Source organism: Colossoma macropomum, unplaced genomic scaffold, assembly GCF_904425465.1.
Source record: "Colossoma macropomum unplaced genomic scaffold, Colossoma_macropomum, whole genome shotgun sequence".
NCBI lineage: Eukaryota > Metazoa > Chordata > Actinopteri > Characiformes > Serrasalmidae > Colossoma > Colossoma macropomum.
Genome location: NW_023494784.1, coordinates 41814353 through 41830055, shown reverse-complemented (window position 1 = coordinate 41830055; position 15703 = coordinate 41814353).

Below are 15703 nucleotides of genomic sequence, written 5' to 3'. Positions count from 1 at the left end.
CCTCAATGAGCTCTCTTTTTCCCATTGTTTTGCCTGTGGGCCTACATGGATCCTAAAATTGTCTTGTTTGCAGCCGCAGTCAATGGGATGTGTTAGTCAGTGCAGAGTCATCCAAGGCCTCGGTGGACTCTAGGAAGTGCGGCCGGGTAATGTGGGCATGTGTGCGTGTATGTGTGTAGAAACCAGGTCAACTGTCATAAAAGTGCTGGCGGTCAGAGTTGACGGTCTGTCATGGTGACTCTTCTCTGTTCTACAGCCATGTGATAACATACGAAAGCCTCTCAGAGGCCACTCCAGGGGCATCTGTCTGGGCATATTGGGCCTACATTTGTCTGCATCCCTGCTGGACACTTTCTTATTCCCCTCGTCCGCATAATACGCTCCTGTCGCTGTGGGAGATTTCCTGTGGTGCTTGTTGCTGGAATGCAAAGACGAGAAAGCAGTAGCTCCTTCCGCAGTGCATCTTCTTATTGCTCTTATATTTCTGATTTGACATAGTATTCTAACACCATACTTTCCTGCAGTTGCACACCATCAGCAGTAGAACTAGGCCTTCAGTTCAGGCCGTAAATGTCAAAGTTTAGTCAAAAAATGAGGAAAAAAACACAACAATGCTAATTTCTGCTAGCACCCCTATGGGGTTCTAGTAGCATGCCATTTGCAATGCACATGAACACCAATTATTTGGCTTTTCTAGATTAAAAGCAGACATTTGAAGCTTGTAACAGACATTAACATACACTGACTGGCCACTTCATTTACCTCGTTGTATCTACAATGTGTCCATTTTATCAGCTCCACTGACCGTACAGGCACACTTTGTTGTTCTACACTTACAGACTGCGGTCCATCTGTTAACCCCCTTTCACCCTGTTCTTCGCTGGTCTGAAACCCCACAGGCCCACCACAGAGCTTGCATTATATGGGTGGTGGGTCATTCTCAGCACTGCAGTGACACTGACGTGGTGGTGGTGAGTTAGTGTGTGTTGTGCTGGTACAAGTGGATCCAGCAGTGCGGCTGGAGGTTTTAAACACTGTTTCCACTCACTGTCCACTCTATCAGACACTTCTACCTTGTTGGTCCACCTTGTGGATGTAAAGTCAGAGACAGTAGCTCATCTGCAAAGTTTGTGTTGGTCATCTTCTAGTCCTTCATCATTGGTCCCGGGATGCTGCCCAAGTGTTTAAAACTCCAGCAGCACTCCTGTGTCTGATCCACTCAGACCAGCGCAACAGACACTAACACATCACCACCACGTCAGTGTCACTGCAGTGTGGCTCTGAGGGGCTCCTGACCATTGAAGAACAGGGCAAAAGGCGGATGAAGGAAATGGGAAGCATTAGCAGGACCCAGTGTTTGTCTATGGAGACTGCATGGCTATGTGCTTGATTTTATACACCTGTTAGCAGTGGGTGTAGCTGAAACACCAGAACTCAATAATTAGGAGGGGTGTCCACATACTTTTGGCCAGGTAATATATACACTGGAAGTGTATTAAACAACAAAAACAGTGTCTGAATGCTTGTTTTCTCCACTGTGGGCTAAGTAAGCAGCACTAGACGCTCCAGTTGAGCGACTGTATTGGAGAACCGTAAAGGTTTCAGTCAAGCAAAAGAGAATAAATGAATGTCACTATAAATTCAGGGGACAAACTTCTGTCTATAAAAGGAAGTGCTGCAGAGCTGGCGCACCATTCACCATGTGTGGTATGCGTGTTTTGTTGCTGCCAGTTAGTTCAGAGAGCAGAGCTACAACTCATGCCCTCTAATCCACACCTGTGGTCAGAACAATGCACAAAGACCTTGAGTAAAAGGAAGCACGTGTGTTCGTCACCGCCATTGAGAATGTTTGTATGTGTGTGTCACTCTGGGCTTCCTTTTCCTCTCCCCTCTCGGGCCTGATAACGCAGAGGAAAAACACAGGATGAAAGACAAGACAGCCTGCCTCTCTCTCTCTCTCTCTCTCTCTCTCTCTCTCTCTCTCTCTCTCTGTCTCTTGCTCTCCCCCTCCTTTTTTCCTTTACGCCTACTCTGCCGTGAGGCTGGAGCCGATGCTGAATGGAAGACAAAGGGACTTTGTTCCTCCCAGAACTTTCGAATCAGCCACTTGCACAGCCGAGCAGCCTCCCTTCTGAAAGAACCCGAGCCTTGAGCTACACGTGTGCGGGTCCCGCTCTGCGATTTCACACAAAACTCGCATTTTTGTGTTTTTCATCATTCGGCGAGCGAGAAAACCAAAGTCCCGGAAAGGTTCTCGCCTCGTGCGAGTATTTGCAGGGGCTGTTTACTTACGAGTGCAGTGGGGGAGAAATCAGCTCCTTTCAGGTTTCGTCTTCAAAGGCTGGTCTAACATTTGAAACTTGACACGGAGAGGAATTAACGGCCTCGCTCTTTTCAAGCGAACCGGAGGTCTACAGGCTCACGTATTCCTTTCGAAAGAAACGTTTGCCCCAGACATTTCGCAAAGTAGATGCTTCACATCAATTTCTAAGGTTAAAAGACTAGTTTAGCAAAGGATGAGCCATGATTGGCAGCAGGGCAGGGGGTAGACGTCGTTTGACCAGCATCCCCCAAAAGTACAATAGTGTAGCTAAGTGAGACTGCATCCCTGGCCCTCATGTCCACACGGTGAGCAGTTAGATCCCATTGTTTTTACATGTCCCAAAGTCTGAAAATCAGTGTGAAACATTAAGAATCGTCACTACCGAAGCTGTGTTTGTTAGTCATGTACCGTCTAGAATGATGACTGGTAGAATGATCCATATATTACGTTAATTGATATTTAAACTCTGCTTTTGATTGGATTAGTTTAGTCTAATATGAATGAATAATAAGTAGAATGTTTACACTTTTTAGTATTCAAGTAAATCAGTTTACCTTATTTAAACCGTAGAATTATACAGGAGTCTTTTTGTGGTAGCTGTGGCCTTGAGAGGTCATAACAAGTTGACTGCAATCATTGTCAAAGGTAACAAGCGAAAATTTGACTGCTCTGAAGTAGCTTTTCAATCACCCCCTGCTTGTCAAATTAAGGGAAGCAAGGGTGGATCCAGAGGTGGGGCCACAGGGCCACAGGGCCACTGGGCCACTGGCAATGGTAAGAATCTGATGGGCACTTTAAGTCCACCACTGTTGTCAATCTTTACCTACAAGCACACCATTGATTGATGCACAAACCTTTCGGTGAAATTTACCCTTTTGAATATTGAACAAGAATCACCTTCCCCAGTGCAGATCATGCTCATTTTACATACATACATAGCGGTTTTAGACATGTGACGCAGGAAAAAAGTTTTGAGAACAGTAAAGTTGGTTTGGTTTTCACAAATATGATTTCTTTCTTCGATAGCTTTCAAACAGCAGTGCAAAAATGATAATGTGTTCATTATCATTATTTGCAACCAAGACAATCCGTCAATTCTTCATTTTAACTGAAATGGACAGAAACATTGATTGATGTTGATTATAAGATCTAAACAACCATCTACAAATTAGATCACAAGCGGTAATTATCGGGGTCCAAGCACTACATGCCCTGTGCAGTCAATATAGGCCTGACAGCAGATGAAGAATGGGTTCTGTTTATAATTGTTGAGGGGAAGGCAAAAGCAGATGCCTACCAAATTTCATACATACTGACCTTTTGACCTTGGTATGGTCAGCAATAGATTTTTAACGAATAAGTGTAAATACCTGGAAAGTAGTGCGATTTTTTGACATGATGTATATTAGCATAGTTGTTGAACTCAGTGAACTGAATCATTCTATAGCAATTACTTAGTTATATAGTGATTGCTATTATTGTCAGAGTGCACCAGAACGCTTTATTTTCATTTTAAAATCACTAAGGTTTTCTCCTGGGGGGACTAAGCCTCCAAACAGGAGGTTGGTTTCTGAACTTGTCAGCCTTTTACACTACTCGCAGGTTTGCATGGCTAAATACGGTATTAGCTTTGTGATTGGATGGTTTACCGTGTGTGTGACTGAATGAAAAACACACTGAATGATATATGGAACTTTATCAGTGGTTGTAGTTCTCTTTATAACAAATGTATTTAGAGATATTATGAGATAATTATGACGCTCTTTGAACTTGAAGGCATTTATTTGGCCCCTGAACAGAAAGTAACCACCAAAGGAAGCAAGTAGTCATTTCAGAAAGGAGGAACATTTGTGGAGCTTTCATGCAGCCATACTTTGAAATCTGGGTCATATACATTGGCCAAATATGCAGCATCCCTTTGCAATATTTAAAAGGGACATTTATCGGCAACTGAGGCGACGATAAGGTCCATCAGCAGCAAAGGCAGCTTTGGAGATAAAGCTGCAGTGATCTGAGCATGCGGACTGACAGCTACTGCACAGAATGACTGAGCCCGTGCAGAGATGGTGGGGACAGCCGCTGCAGCTGGAGATGGAGAGGCGCGAGAAACAAGAGGCTGGGCTTTGAGATAAGCCTTCTCGAACCTCTTCAGATGTGTGTGTGTTTACCCTGAATAATTTAAGGGGCGACACTCCAGCTAGCGTCTGATAAAGATGCCCAGTGACAGGAACGTGTCCCAGCAATCAGTAGATAGGGATATGTGCACCGCTATTGACTACTCAGATCTCACTAGCATGGCTAGTCAGCAACACCAGAAAAGGGATCGGGATAGAGGATTTCATCAGATTTAGTTCAAATGTTCTGATACAATCGGTACGACTCTATTAGGGCTATAGAAAGACAAGATGAGGGTCAATGAGGTCTGTTGATTGCGTTCGACACATTAAACAGCTTTCAACTTGAAAGCTAAGCAGAAATAAAACTCACTCAGAGCTGAACCTATATTTCAGTGTTTCCATCCTTGCGTTCCAAGAAGAATACCTACATCATGCATGCATAAACACTGAATAATGTGTTTATAAAGAAATATATGAATATTAATAACAGCTTATACCAGTAGTTTCATGTTAACATAAGACGGTTTGCAAAATAAACAACATTCTATTGACATGAGTCCTTAAACTTACACAATAATAAGAAGACTTACATAGGGGCTTCATAACACATGTATAAGCTTTGAATAACATATTTAAAAAAGCAATGATTGAGCATTAACAGCTTAAAACAGTTATTGCATGTTAAGATAGTTTAGAAAGTAAATACACTGTATTGACGTCAGAGTCCTTGAACTAAAATGACCAAAATATGTAGATGACCTTCATAGTTACTTCATAACACATGTATAAGCATTGAATAAAGTATTTATAAAGCAATGCTTGAATATTAATAACCAGCCTATACAAGTAATTGCATATTGACATGAGATGGTTTATGAAATAAATGACATTGTATCATCATGAGGGTCCTTAAACAAAAGTGAAATAAATAGTAAGGCTACCTCTATAGGGGCTTTATAATACATGCATAAGCATTGAATAACATATTTATAAAGCAATACTTGAATGTTAAGAAGGTAAAGTGACATTAATTTCATTTATAACACTGTTACACAAGTAATGGGACTTATGAAGCAGAGTTCATGTCTCAGATCTCCTTAAAGGAAACTGTACTTTTGTGCTTCAACTTCAGTAGAAATACAGGGAACTGATGCTGGTCTTAACTGGGCTTCGGTTTTCTTCCATTGCTTGGAAATGAGGCTTCATAACAGAAACGTTCACACTTATGTTTAATGCATCATATCAGTACAATGCCATTTACTTTATAACACATCTTATCTGACCTTGTGATTTACTTATACATGTGTTGAAGTTGTTATGTATGTAGCCTTCAAATAAAGTGTTACCAGCTATGAATCAAAACATGTGATATAGCCTATTATTATTTCCCAAAGGTTGTTATGAAAGTAAAGAAGCTAATTTATCTGCCTAGTTTCAAATTCAAAATGTTTGGATGACAAAGATTGCAAAGATGGTTATGATTTTGATTGGCAACACTGTAAACTTTACTTAAGAAAAGTTGGAAAACTGAAGGCCTAACTTTTATGAGATTTTCTCGGTAACACTTTCTATGAATGTCACCTTTGTAAGCATTTATAAACACAATCATAACATGTTATAATGCATTCATAAGACATTATAAACATAGCTATAAATATTTATAAAAATGCACTATACATTATAGCCATGTTTATTATGCATTATGAATTGTTAACATAATACATTCTAAGTACTGATCATAACAAATTATAAGAGCTCATAAGTCGTATTTGTCTGCTCTAAGTAAAGTGAAGCGTACTGTACTAAAGCCTCCTCCAGTGTTCAGAGTGAGGCTTCAAGTTGAAGTATTTACTGAAGGATTTACTGAAACACTAAAACATTCACAATAAAGCACATTACAGGCTTCAAATGTCAGAGTTTAAACTAGAGCTGCCATCAGTGTTTTACCCAATGTGGGAAAGGTAATGTACACCACCGTTAGCTTGGTATTTGTCTTTACTTTACGCTCTCCAAGCTGGGACTGACTTCTTTGGCACTGACATTATAACATGTTATTAACACTATTTATAATGGATTATATTAACAATTCATAATGTGGCTATAAAGTGTCAGTGTAATTCCTTTTTATAAATATTTATAACCATGTTTATAATGCCTTATGAATACATTATAACATGTTATAAATGTGTTTATAGATGCTTACAAAGGTGACATTCATAGAAAGTTTCTCTTCTGAATGTAACAACTTTGTAGTATATGATTGTTCCATCAGTGAAGAAAAGATACAGGAAACATTCTACTTTCCATCTACAGCCCAGCACTGTATGACACATGCATCACACAGGTGCCTCTCCAACGAACGACACCAACTTATTCACAGATTAAAGTCTCTCCTAATGCAGCCGTGGGGCCTCGCATGAGGCTGTACATGTGGCTGCTCTGCATGGCCGTGGCTCCAGCACATCCACAGCTGCATGAGCCAGTAACAGGATCCTACAGTATGTTTTACCAGGTGTGGAAATGGTCCAGAATACACCAGAACCCCAGTCTGGGATTAAAAATCTAAACACAATCGCTCAGATTTCACAAATCTTAAATGATATAAAAATATTTGTGTGCCTTTTGTACCATCTCTTCCCTCGTCCTGCGTTTAGAGCGGTGTTTCTCACCCCTGGTCCTGGAGGCCGACTGCCCTGCACTTTTCAATGTTTTCCCTGCTGCCAAAACACCTGATCCAATTAATCTGCCCATTAACAGCCCATTATTGAGTTAAAGTTGCTGTGTTAAAGCAGGAAAAGCACTAAAATGTGTAGTGGGCATTGAGGGCCAGGGCTGGGAAACAGTGGTTTAGTGGATATCTGAGAGTGCAAAGTAGAGTGACTGGTGTTAGAGTGGAAGCTGAAATGTTCTGTGGTGAGTGTAGCTCTTAGCCGTCGCTGATCTGCTATCAGGCTTAGTTTTTCTGAGATTTTTCCTGGCTCTAATATTTCCCCGCTTTCTATCGGTGCCACCAATCGGCGAGCTCCCACCCCACCAATCAGTGACCCATCTAAATATATGAGTGGAATTGGTTCATTAAGCCATTCAGACGTGGAATAGAAATTTGACACATCATAATTTCGAAATACCATCATCAGTTTTAAACACTGGTGTCATTTTAAACCCTTAAAAGGCCAGTTTTATTACACACTTTCATAACATAAGAATAGCTCAGCCAGTTTGCATTGAAGTCCCTGTAGTTACTGAATAATAAGCCTTAGCATGTAATAAGCCTGGATTTTAAGGGGTTAAACACTGTCGTATACCTATTACCACTATACTGCCCAACCTTATTCATCCAACCTCTTTCATTTTTGTTCTGCATATTGATTCAGAGCCCTTCTAAAACTCCCCTTTATTTGGCCAGCCCACACATTTCACAGTCAAAAAATTCCAAGCTTATTTAAGCAGCAGAATCAGCACTGATTTCTCAGCAGAGGGCTGGTCTCAGCTGGTGGTACGAGTTGTTCCTTAAGGAAACAAGGCAAGAACCGTGCAGTAAAAAGACGACGGGAAGGAAGTGTTTTTTGTGTTTGTTTAGCAGGAAGGAGTGGGCAGAAAATAAAGGTTGAAGAGTCCACGTCTTGACTAGCCCTTAAGCTGCTGTCACTGAGAGATAAGTTTTAGAAGTATGTTTTGTCTAGCACTCCTCACCATCCTCTGTAATTGCCTCACTTATCGAGTTAAAGCTGTCTGAACACTCTAAGGAGATTTGCCTAAAGCTCTCTGAGCAGGCGACCTCTCGGTAACCTCTAACCCTGCTGAGCCTTGACCTTTGGCAGTTCAGTAAACACCTGCACGCTCGGATCGAACGCTGGTGTGCCTGCAACCGGAAGATACCGCGCTCGCTTCTCTCCGATCGCAGTGAGGACTCCTACTCAGTGCTGTGGAATCGACTGCTTGGTTGTTAATCACTGGCTCGATACTGGGATCATCATGGAAGAGGTGGACGAGGCCTATCAGGGAACTGTAGGCCGAAATTGCAATCAAGAGGCTTTGTCTGGACATCGCTGAACCTCAATCAGAGATAAAACCTGTCCAGACCAACGTGTTGAGAGCCACCTACATTAGATGGCCTCGATGTGCACTGGAGCAAAATCCAGGGTGATTGGTGGGGCATGTCCCCCTCACACTTTTTTAAATTATGCAATAATTTTGGGGGATGGTTTTCGAAAAGGGTACAGAGCCTTTTCCCATATAATTCCCACACCATAGATATCATGTTGTACCTCCAAGCCAGGCTGGTTGTGTGAGTGAAGATGAGTTGTTGTTCCCAGAAGTCTCTGGCAGTGTGCAGCTAACTTTGCCACCTTGTATGTATGTTGTTACATGAGTTTTATGCCAATTTGGCTAGAATACAGTCCACATTTAGAGCATTTTCCTGTCGGAAAAGAAGGCAAAAAATGATGAATTGCTAAAGAACTGTAGGGTGTCTGCTAATATTCACATTCTCACATTAAATAGATCCAAAATTGTTGTTGTTTTGATTAGTTATAGTAAGCATTATCATGTTTTTCTGTGCTTACCATCATGTGTTTCAGGGGGTGTTGGGGTCACAAACTGCACTTCTGGGAATCAAAAAGGCTTGAAAACAACTGTAGCGTACGTCCAACAGATTACTGATGTTTACATTGATTGTTTATGAATTGAACAATAAATATTATGAGCTGGATTACTTACAAGGCCAGACTAGAGTGTCTGGGGACAATTTTGAGAAATTCTGGGCTAAAGAAGTGTAAAATTTCTAAACCAATCTAACATCTTGTGAAGGTGGAGCTCAAAGTAAGAGGTGATGGTCAACATTGTTGAGTTCGTCAACATTGTCTGACGAACAACGAGCCTGGACATAAGTTAGCATGGCTGAAAAACTCCAACAGGCCCTTTTAACATTTCCAAAAACAATAACAACAATGGTCTAGCAGAGCTTGTACAGATAACCCAAGTGCTTGAGCTTAAAACAAAAGCAACCCAACCTGAATTTTGATGGCTTCTCAGCTGGCGATGAGCAGAGGAAAATGGGTTTGTGCAGTCAGGAGGGACAAAGGCAAAAACTTTGTCAATCTGAAGAAGCATTTCACCATGAAAAGAACCATTTAAGCATGAAATTGTTCTGTATAGAACTTGTGGTTCTAAACAGTACCATTCCCTTTACTAAAGAACTCTTGAAAAACCATCTTTCTTAAGTATGTATGTGTTTAGACATAGTAAGTCATCAGTTTCAGATACTAAGCCAAAATGTTGATGTTAGGTTTTTAATTGCTGTGTGTAGGCCAGAGCCCCCAACACTGGACCGCCTCACTTGACAGAGCCAATTTGCCTCCCTGTGTATGTACATGTATGTGGACGTTGACCTTGACTGTTTCATTGTTTTTTTCCCCCCACAGTTTGGGTCACCACAATGCAGGTCTAGACCATTTTAATGCACCGTGTATTGTGAGTAATAAATGAAGAACCCACTGACTTCCATTGAAATTCAAATGCGGCTAAATCTGCATTTAAGCACCTTTTAGAGGAGACTTTTCACACAAACACGCCAACCCCGCATTTCGTGCTCGGCTGCCAATGTAATCCACTCCTATTCTCCTTAATAATAGAAATTAGCAGGCCGCATTTGCAGGTCTCAGGTCCAGTTGGCAAACTCTGCTTGGCTCCGCTAAGCCGCCTCTCAGGGCTGCTAGGCTAAACAGGCAGAGCTGTGCGCTAAGTTGCTAAGCTAATTAAGCTGCAGGTTAATCTGCTGCTGGATGGGGTTGCTTCTTCTTGTCTGTTGTAGAGCACCTGAGGTTGGTGGAGGTGGGGTGGGCACAGGAGCTGGGCTTGCTAACCTGTGGTATCGTAGACGACTATTTTGAGACCATGTTTAATGCGATCATTTCCATAATCCTTCACCGGGTATTCAGCAAACACGCCTGTTTTTTTTTCCTTTTCTTGTCTGTTTCCTGCTGGATGCTTAAGTGTCTGAAACATTACTTCAGCATTTAGATGTAGCGGCGAGCCTCTCTCTCCACAGCTGCCCTCGAGTTTCCTTCCTGCTATTCTTGGAAAGAGGTCGGCTTCACGTTGTTCTTCTCCAGCAGGATACAGTATATCTTGAGAATGTTTTCACACTTTACGCTACACTGGGTCCGAAATGTTTTTAATGCTTCTCCTTACTTCGAAAAAGGAATCTGGAAGAAAAAGATAACATGCCTTCTGCTGCTAAGTTTATAGACGTGCAATTTTAGGACATGAAAGTACACCTACCTTGTTTCCACACTCATTGTCCATTTCATCAGCTCCACTGACCATTTAGGAGCACTTTGTACCTCTACAGTTACAGACTGTAGTCCATCTGTTTCTCTGTATACTTAGCCTTGTTATACTTGTTAGCCTTGTTGTTCTTCACATTCTACATATTCAGGCAGATTATATGTAAATGTGATGGTTTGGATGACATCACAAAAACAGTGAATTCAAAATGGGCAGTTTTTGCAGTTTAGTTTCCATATATGGACGGTGTGGACTGGGGAGTGAACAGTGTGCTTTGAAACATGCTACAAACACTTTTATTTAAAAAGAAGTGTGGAAAACTCCAGGAAACCAGCCCAAAGGGTTAGGATTGTGGTTAGGTTAGGGCTTAGGTTGAGATTAGATTAGGATTGGGTTAGGGTTTAGGTTGAGATTAGATTAGGATTGGGTTAGGGCTTAGGTTGAGATTAGATTAGGATTGGGTTAGGGCTTGGGTTGAGTTCAGATTAGGATTGGGTTAGGGCTTGGGTTGAGTTCAGATTAAGGTTAGGTTAGGGGTTGGATTGAGGTTAAATTAGGGTTAGGTTATGAGTTGAGATAAGATTAGGGTTGGGTGGGAGGTGGAGCTGAGATTATATTATGTTAGGACATGAGTTGAGATTAGATTAGGGTTGGGTGGGAGGTGGAGTTGAGATTAAGGGTTGTATTGAGGTTAAATCAGGGTCAAATTAGGGTTATGTTGGGGTTGGGTTGAGATTAGATTAGGGTTAGGTTAGGGGATGGATTGAGATTAGTTTAGGTTAGGTTAGGGCTTGAATTGAGACTAGAGTAAGGTTTGGTTAAGGGTTAGATTGAGATTAAATTACTGTTAAATTAGGGTTGGGTTGAGATTAGATTAGGATTAGGTTAAATTGAAATTATATTAAGGTTTTGTTAGGCGTTGGTTCGAGATTAGGTTTAGATTAAGGATTGGATTGATATTATATTATGGTTAAGTTAGGCATTGGGTTGAGATAAGATTAGGGTTGAGCTAGGAGAAGGGTTGAAATCATATTAGGGTTAGGTTAGGAATTGGATTGAGATTAGATTAGGGTTAGGTTAAGGATTGGACTGAGATTAAATTAGGGTTAAATTAGGGTTGAGTTAGAAGATGGGTTGAGATTAGATTAGGGTTAGGGTAGGTGTTGGGTTAAGATTAGGGTAGAGGTTGGGTTGAGATTAGATTAAGGTTGGGTTAGGAGTTGGGTTGAAATAAGATTAAGACTGAGTCAGGGGACGGGTTGAGAATGGATTAGGGTTAGTTTAGGGTTATGTTATGGGTTGGGATGAGGTTAGGTTAGGGGTTGGGTTGAGATTAGATTAGAGTTAGATTAGAATTAGGTTAGGATTGGGCTGAAATTATATTAAGTTTGGTTAGGTGTTGGTTTGAGTTTAGGTTTAGATTTAGGATTGGATTGATATTAGATTAGGGTTATGTTTGGGAGTGGGTTGAGATTAGATTAGGGTGAGTTAGGAGATGGGTTGAGATTATATTAGGGTTATGTTAGGGATTGGATTGATATTATATTAGGGTTAGGTTAAGGATTGGATTGAGATTACTTTAGGGTTAAATTAGGGTTATGTTAGGGGTTGAGTTGAGATTAGATTAAGATTGAGTCAGGGGATGGGTTGAGATTAGATTAGGGTTAATTTAGGGTTAGGTTAGGGGTTGGGATGAGGTTAGATTAAGATTGAGTCAGGGGATGGGTTGAGATTAGATTAGGGTTAATTTAGGGTTAGGTTAGGGGTTGGGATGAGGTTAGGTTACGGTTAGGGGTTGGGTTGAGATTAGAGGTAGATTAGGATTAGGTTAGGGGTTGGGTTGAAATTATATTAAGTTTGGTTAGGGGTTGGTTCGAGTCTAGGTTTAGATTAAGGATTGGATTGATTTTAGATTAGGGTTACGTTAGGGATTGGGTTGAGATCAGATTAGGGTTGAGTTAGGAGATGGGTTTAAATTATATTAGGGTTAGGTTAGGGATTAGATTGAGATTAGATTAGGGTTAGGTTAAGGGTTGGATTGAGATTACATTAGGGTTAAAATTACGTTTATTTTAGGGGTTGTGTTGAGATTAGGGGTTGGGTTAAGATTAGATTAAGGTTGGGTTAAGAGTTGGGTTGAAATAAGATTAAGACTGAGTCAGGGGATGGGTTGAGAATGGATTAGGGTTAGTTTAGGGTTATGTTATGGGTTGGGATGATCTTAGGTTAGGGGTTGGGTTGAAATTTTTTTAAGTTTGGTTAGGTGTTGGTTTGAGTTTAGGTTTAGATTTAGGATTGGATTGATATTAGATTAGGGTTATGTTTGGGATTGGGTTGAGATTAGATTAGGGCTGAGTTAGGAGATGGGTTGAGATTATATTAGGGTTATGTTAAGGATTGGATTGAGATTATATTAGGGTTAGGTTAAGGGTTGGATTGAGATTACTTTAGGGTTAAATTAGGGTTATGTTAGGAGTTGAGTTGAGATTAGATTAAAGTTAGGGTAGGGGTTGTGTTGAGATTAGATTAAGATTGAGTCAGGGGATGGGTTGAGATTAGATTAGGGTTAATTTAGGGTTAGGTTAGGGGTTGGGATGAGGTTAGGTTACGGTTAGGGGTTGGGTTGAGATTAGAGTTAGATTAAAATTAGGTTAGGGGTTGGGTTGAAATTATATTAAGTTTGGTTAGGGGTTGGTTTGAGTGTAGGTTTAGATTAAGGATTGGATTGATTTTAGATTAGGGTTACGTTAGGGATTGGGCTGAGATCAGATTAGGGTTGAGCTAGGAGATGGGTTTAAATTATATTAGGGTTAGGTTAGGGATTAGATTGAGATTAGATTAGGGTTAGGTTAAGGGTTGGATTGAGATTACATTAGGGTTAAAATTACATTTATTTTAGGGGTTGTGTTGAGATTAGGGGTTGGGTTAAGATTAGATTATGGTTGGGTTAGGAGTTGGGTTGAAATAAGATTAAGACTGAGTCAGGGGACGGGTTGAGAATGGATTAGGGTTAGTTTAGGGTTATGTTATGGGTTGGGATGAGGTTAGGTTAGGGGTTGGGTTAAGATTAGATTAGAGTTAGATTAGGATTAGGTTAGGATTGGGTTGAAATTTTTTTAAGTTTGGTTAGGTGTTGGTTTGAGTTTAGGTTTAGATTTAGGATTGGATTGATATTAGATTAGGGTTATGTTTGGGATTGGGTTGAGATTAGATTAGGGTTGAGTTAGGAGATGGGTTGAGATTATATTAGGGTTATGTTAGGGATTGGATTGATATTATATTAGGGTTAGGTTAAGGGTTGGATTGAGATTAGAGTTAGGGGTAGGGTTGAGATTAGATTAGAGTTAGGGTAGGGGTTGGGTTGAGCATAAATGAGCATGTAACCATTGCTAAATCTGTTAAAAAACATTGCCTACTTATTTCCTACAGTGGTCCATGTTAGTCTCTGGAGTGTGATTTTCCAGTTTAATCCCCTAGTGATAATATATCTTCACAAATATAAACTTGGGCTTGTATTTCAGTGTTGTCTCTCTAGTTTCAAGGGGAAAAAGCACATCTCTCTAGCTCACATTACTGAGGCGCAGTGACGCTTTGAAGATGGCACAGAATTTCATCTCGCTGGCAGGACGGCCAGTTCTAAAGGGTAAAAAGCATCTACAGTCCCTGGTACCGGATCATCAAGTGGCTGGCCTAATTAAGGCCGCAAAACACATCGGAATGCATTTCCCCACTTAGAACCTCACAATCTTGGTAATTCCAAATACTAAGTGCAGTATTAGAACCAAGCTAAATCAATTCTGTTTGATTTCCGCTCCATTTAGTACTCAGTGTTTATTTTGTGCTCGTAGTGAAAAGCTCCGGAGCAGAGCAGGGCTGTCTGTGCTGGAATGCTCACATTGTGTGGAGCATGTGTTAATTAAACCACCCCGTTTCCCCTCGTTTCCTGTTTCCGGTTCATCAGGAAGGAAAGCATTTCCTGCGCTGGGCCTGTGCTCTTTAGCCCCGCCCCCCTGCAGAGGCCATCACCTCCGCTGTAGTAAATATTATTCTCCTGACTCTTCCTCTGTTTAGCACGGACCACCCTCCCACTGGAACGGTGTTTACTCTCCTATTGTACCAGCATGCGCTCACTGTGTTCACACCACAGACTCGTTTATGATCAGTGTCATAACGAAACCTCATGTCTCTGAAATGGGAACGTCAGAGGAGAAGGTGGGATCGTTTCTTGCTATAAATGATGTGAGCAGTGGATTAGGCTCCTGTGCTCCTGAGCCACAGGGGCGCCCTCACACTTCGCTGCTGTTGGAACAAAACCTCACATCTTTATTTTTATTGTTTTTCAGTTTTTGGCATAATTTGGAAATGTGTATTGTCCTTTATATTGAATTAAAATTTAATGATGAATGGACCAAAGGAAATGACCCAAAATTACTTCGGAAAAATTCTGGTTCCATTGACTTACATTAAAAGTAAAGCAGGTTTTTTCCTTCTCCTGTAAAGTTATAATTTCGGAGATACAAGGTTTTGTTCCGACAGCAGCGACATGCAGGACTGTGCACCTTTTAAAGCCATTTATTGCAGCACTAAGTGTGTTATATATACACAGAATACAAACAAACATAAATACATTAAAAAGTAACAAGAATGTGTTTTTAAAACAGTAGTTGAGATGTTGAGATGCACTGGATTTTATTGAACTTAATAAAAAAATGATTAGATTGACTAGATATTGGATTAAAACTACAATTGATTCTGGGCTCTCAAGGAGAGGTTTGGAAATGGTTAGACAAACACACTGACATACATAAAATCACTGTTTTAAAAAAAAATCTTATCTGTATTTATTTTAATATTTGTGGTTTTCTGGGCAAATAAACACTCAGTTTATGATGCTGCCTGTATCTCTATTTTTGTTGTTTTGTGCTTTGTACAGAATTTGAAAATGTCAGCTGCTCTCTACATTATGTCAAAATTG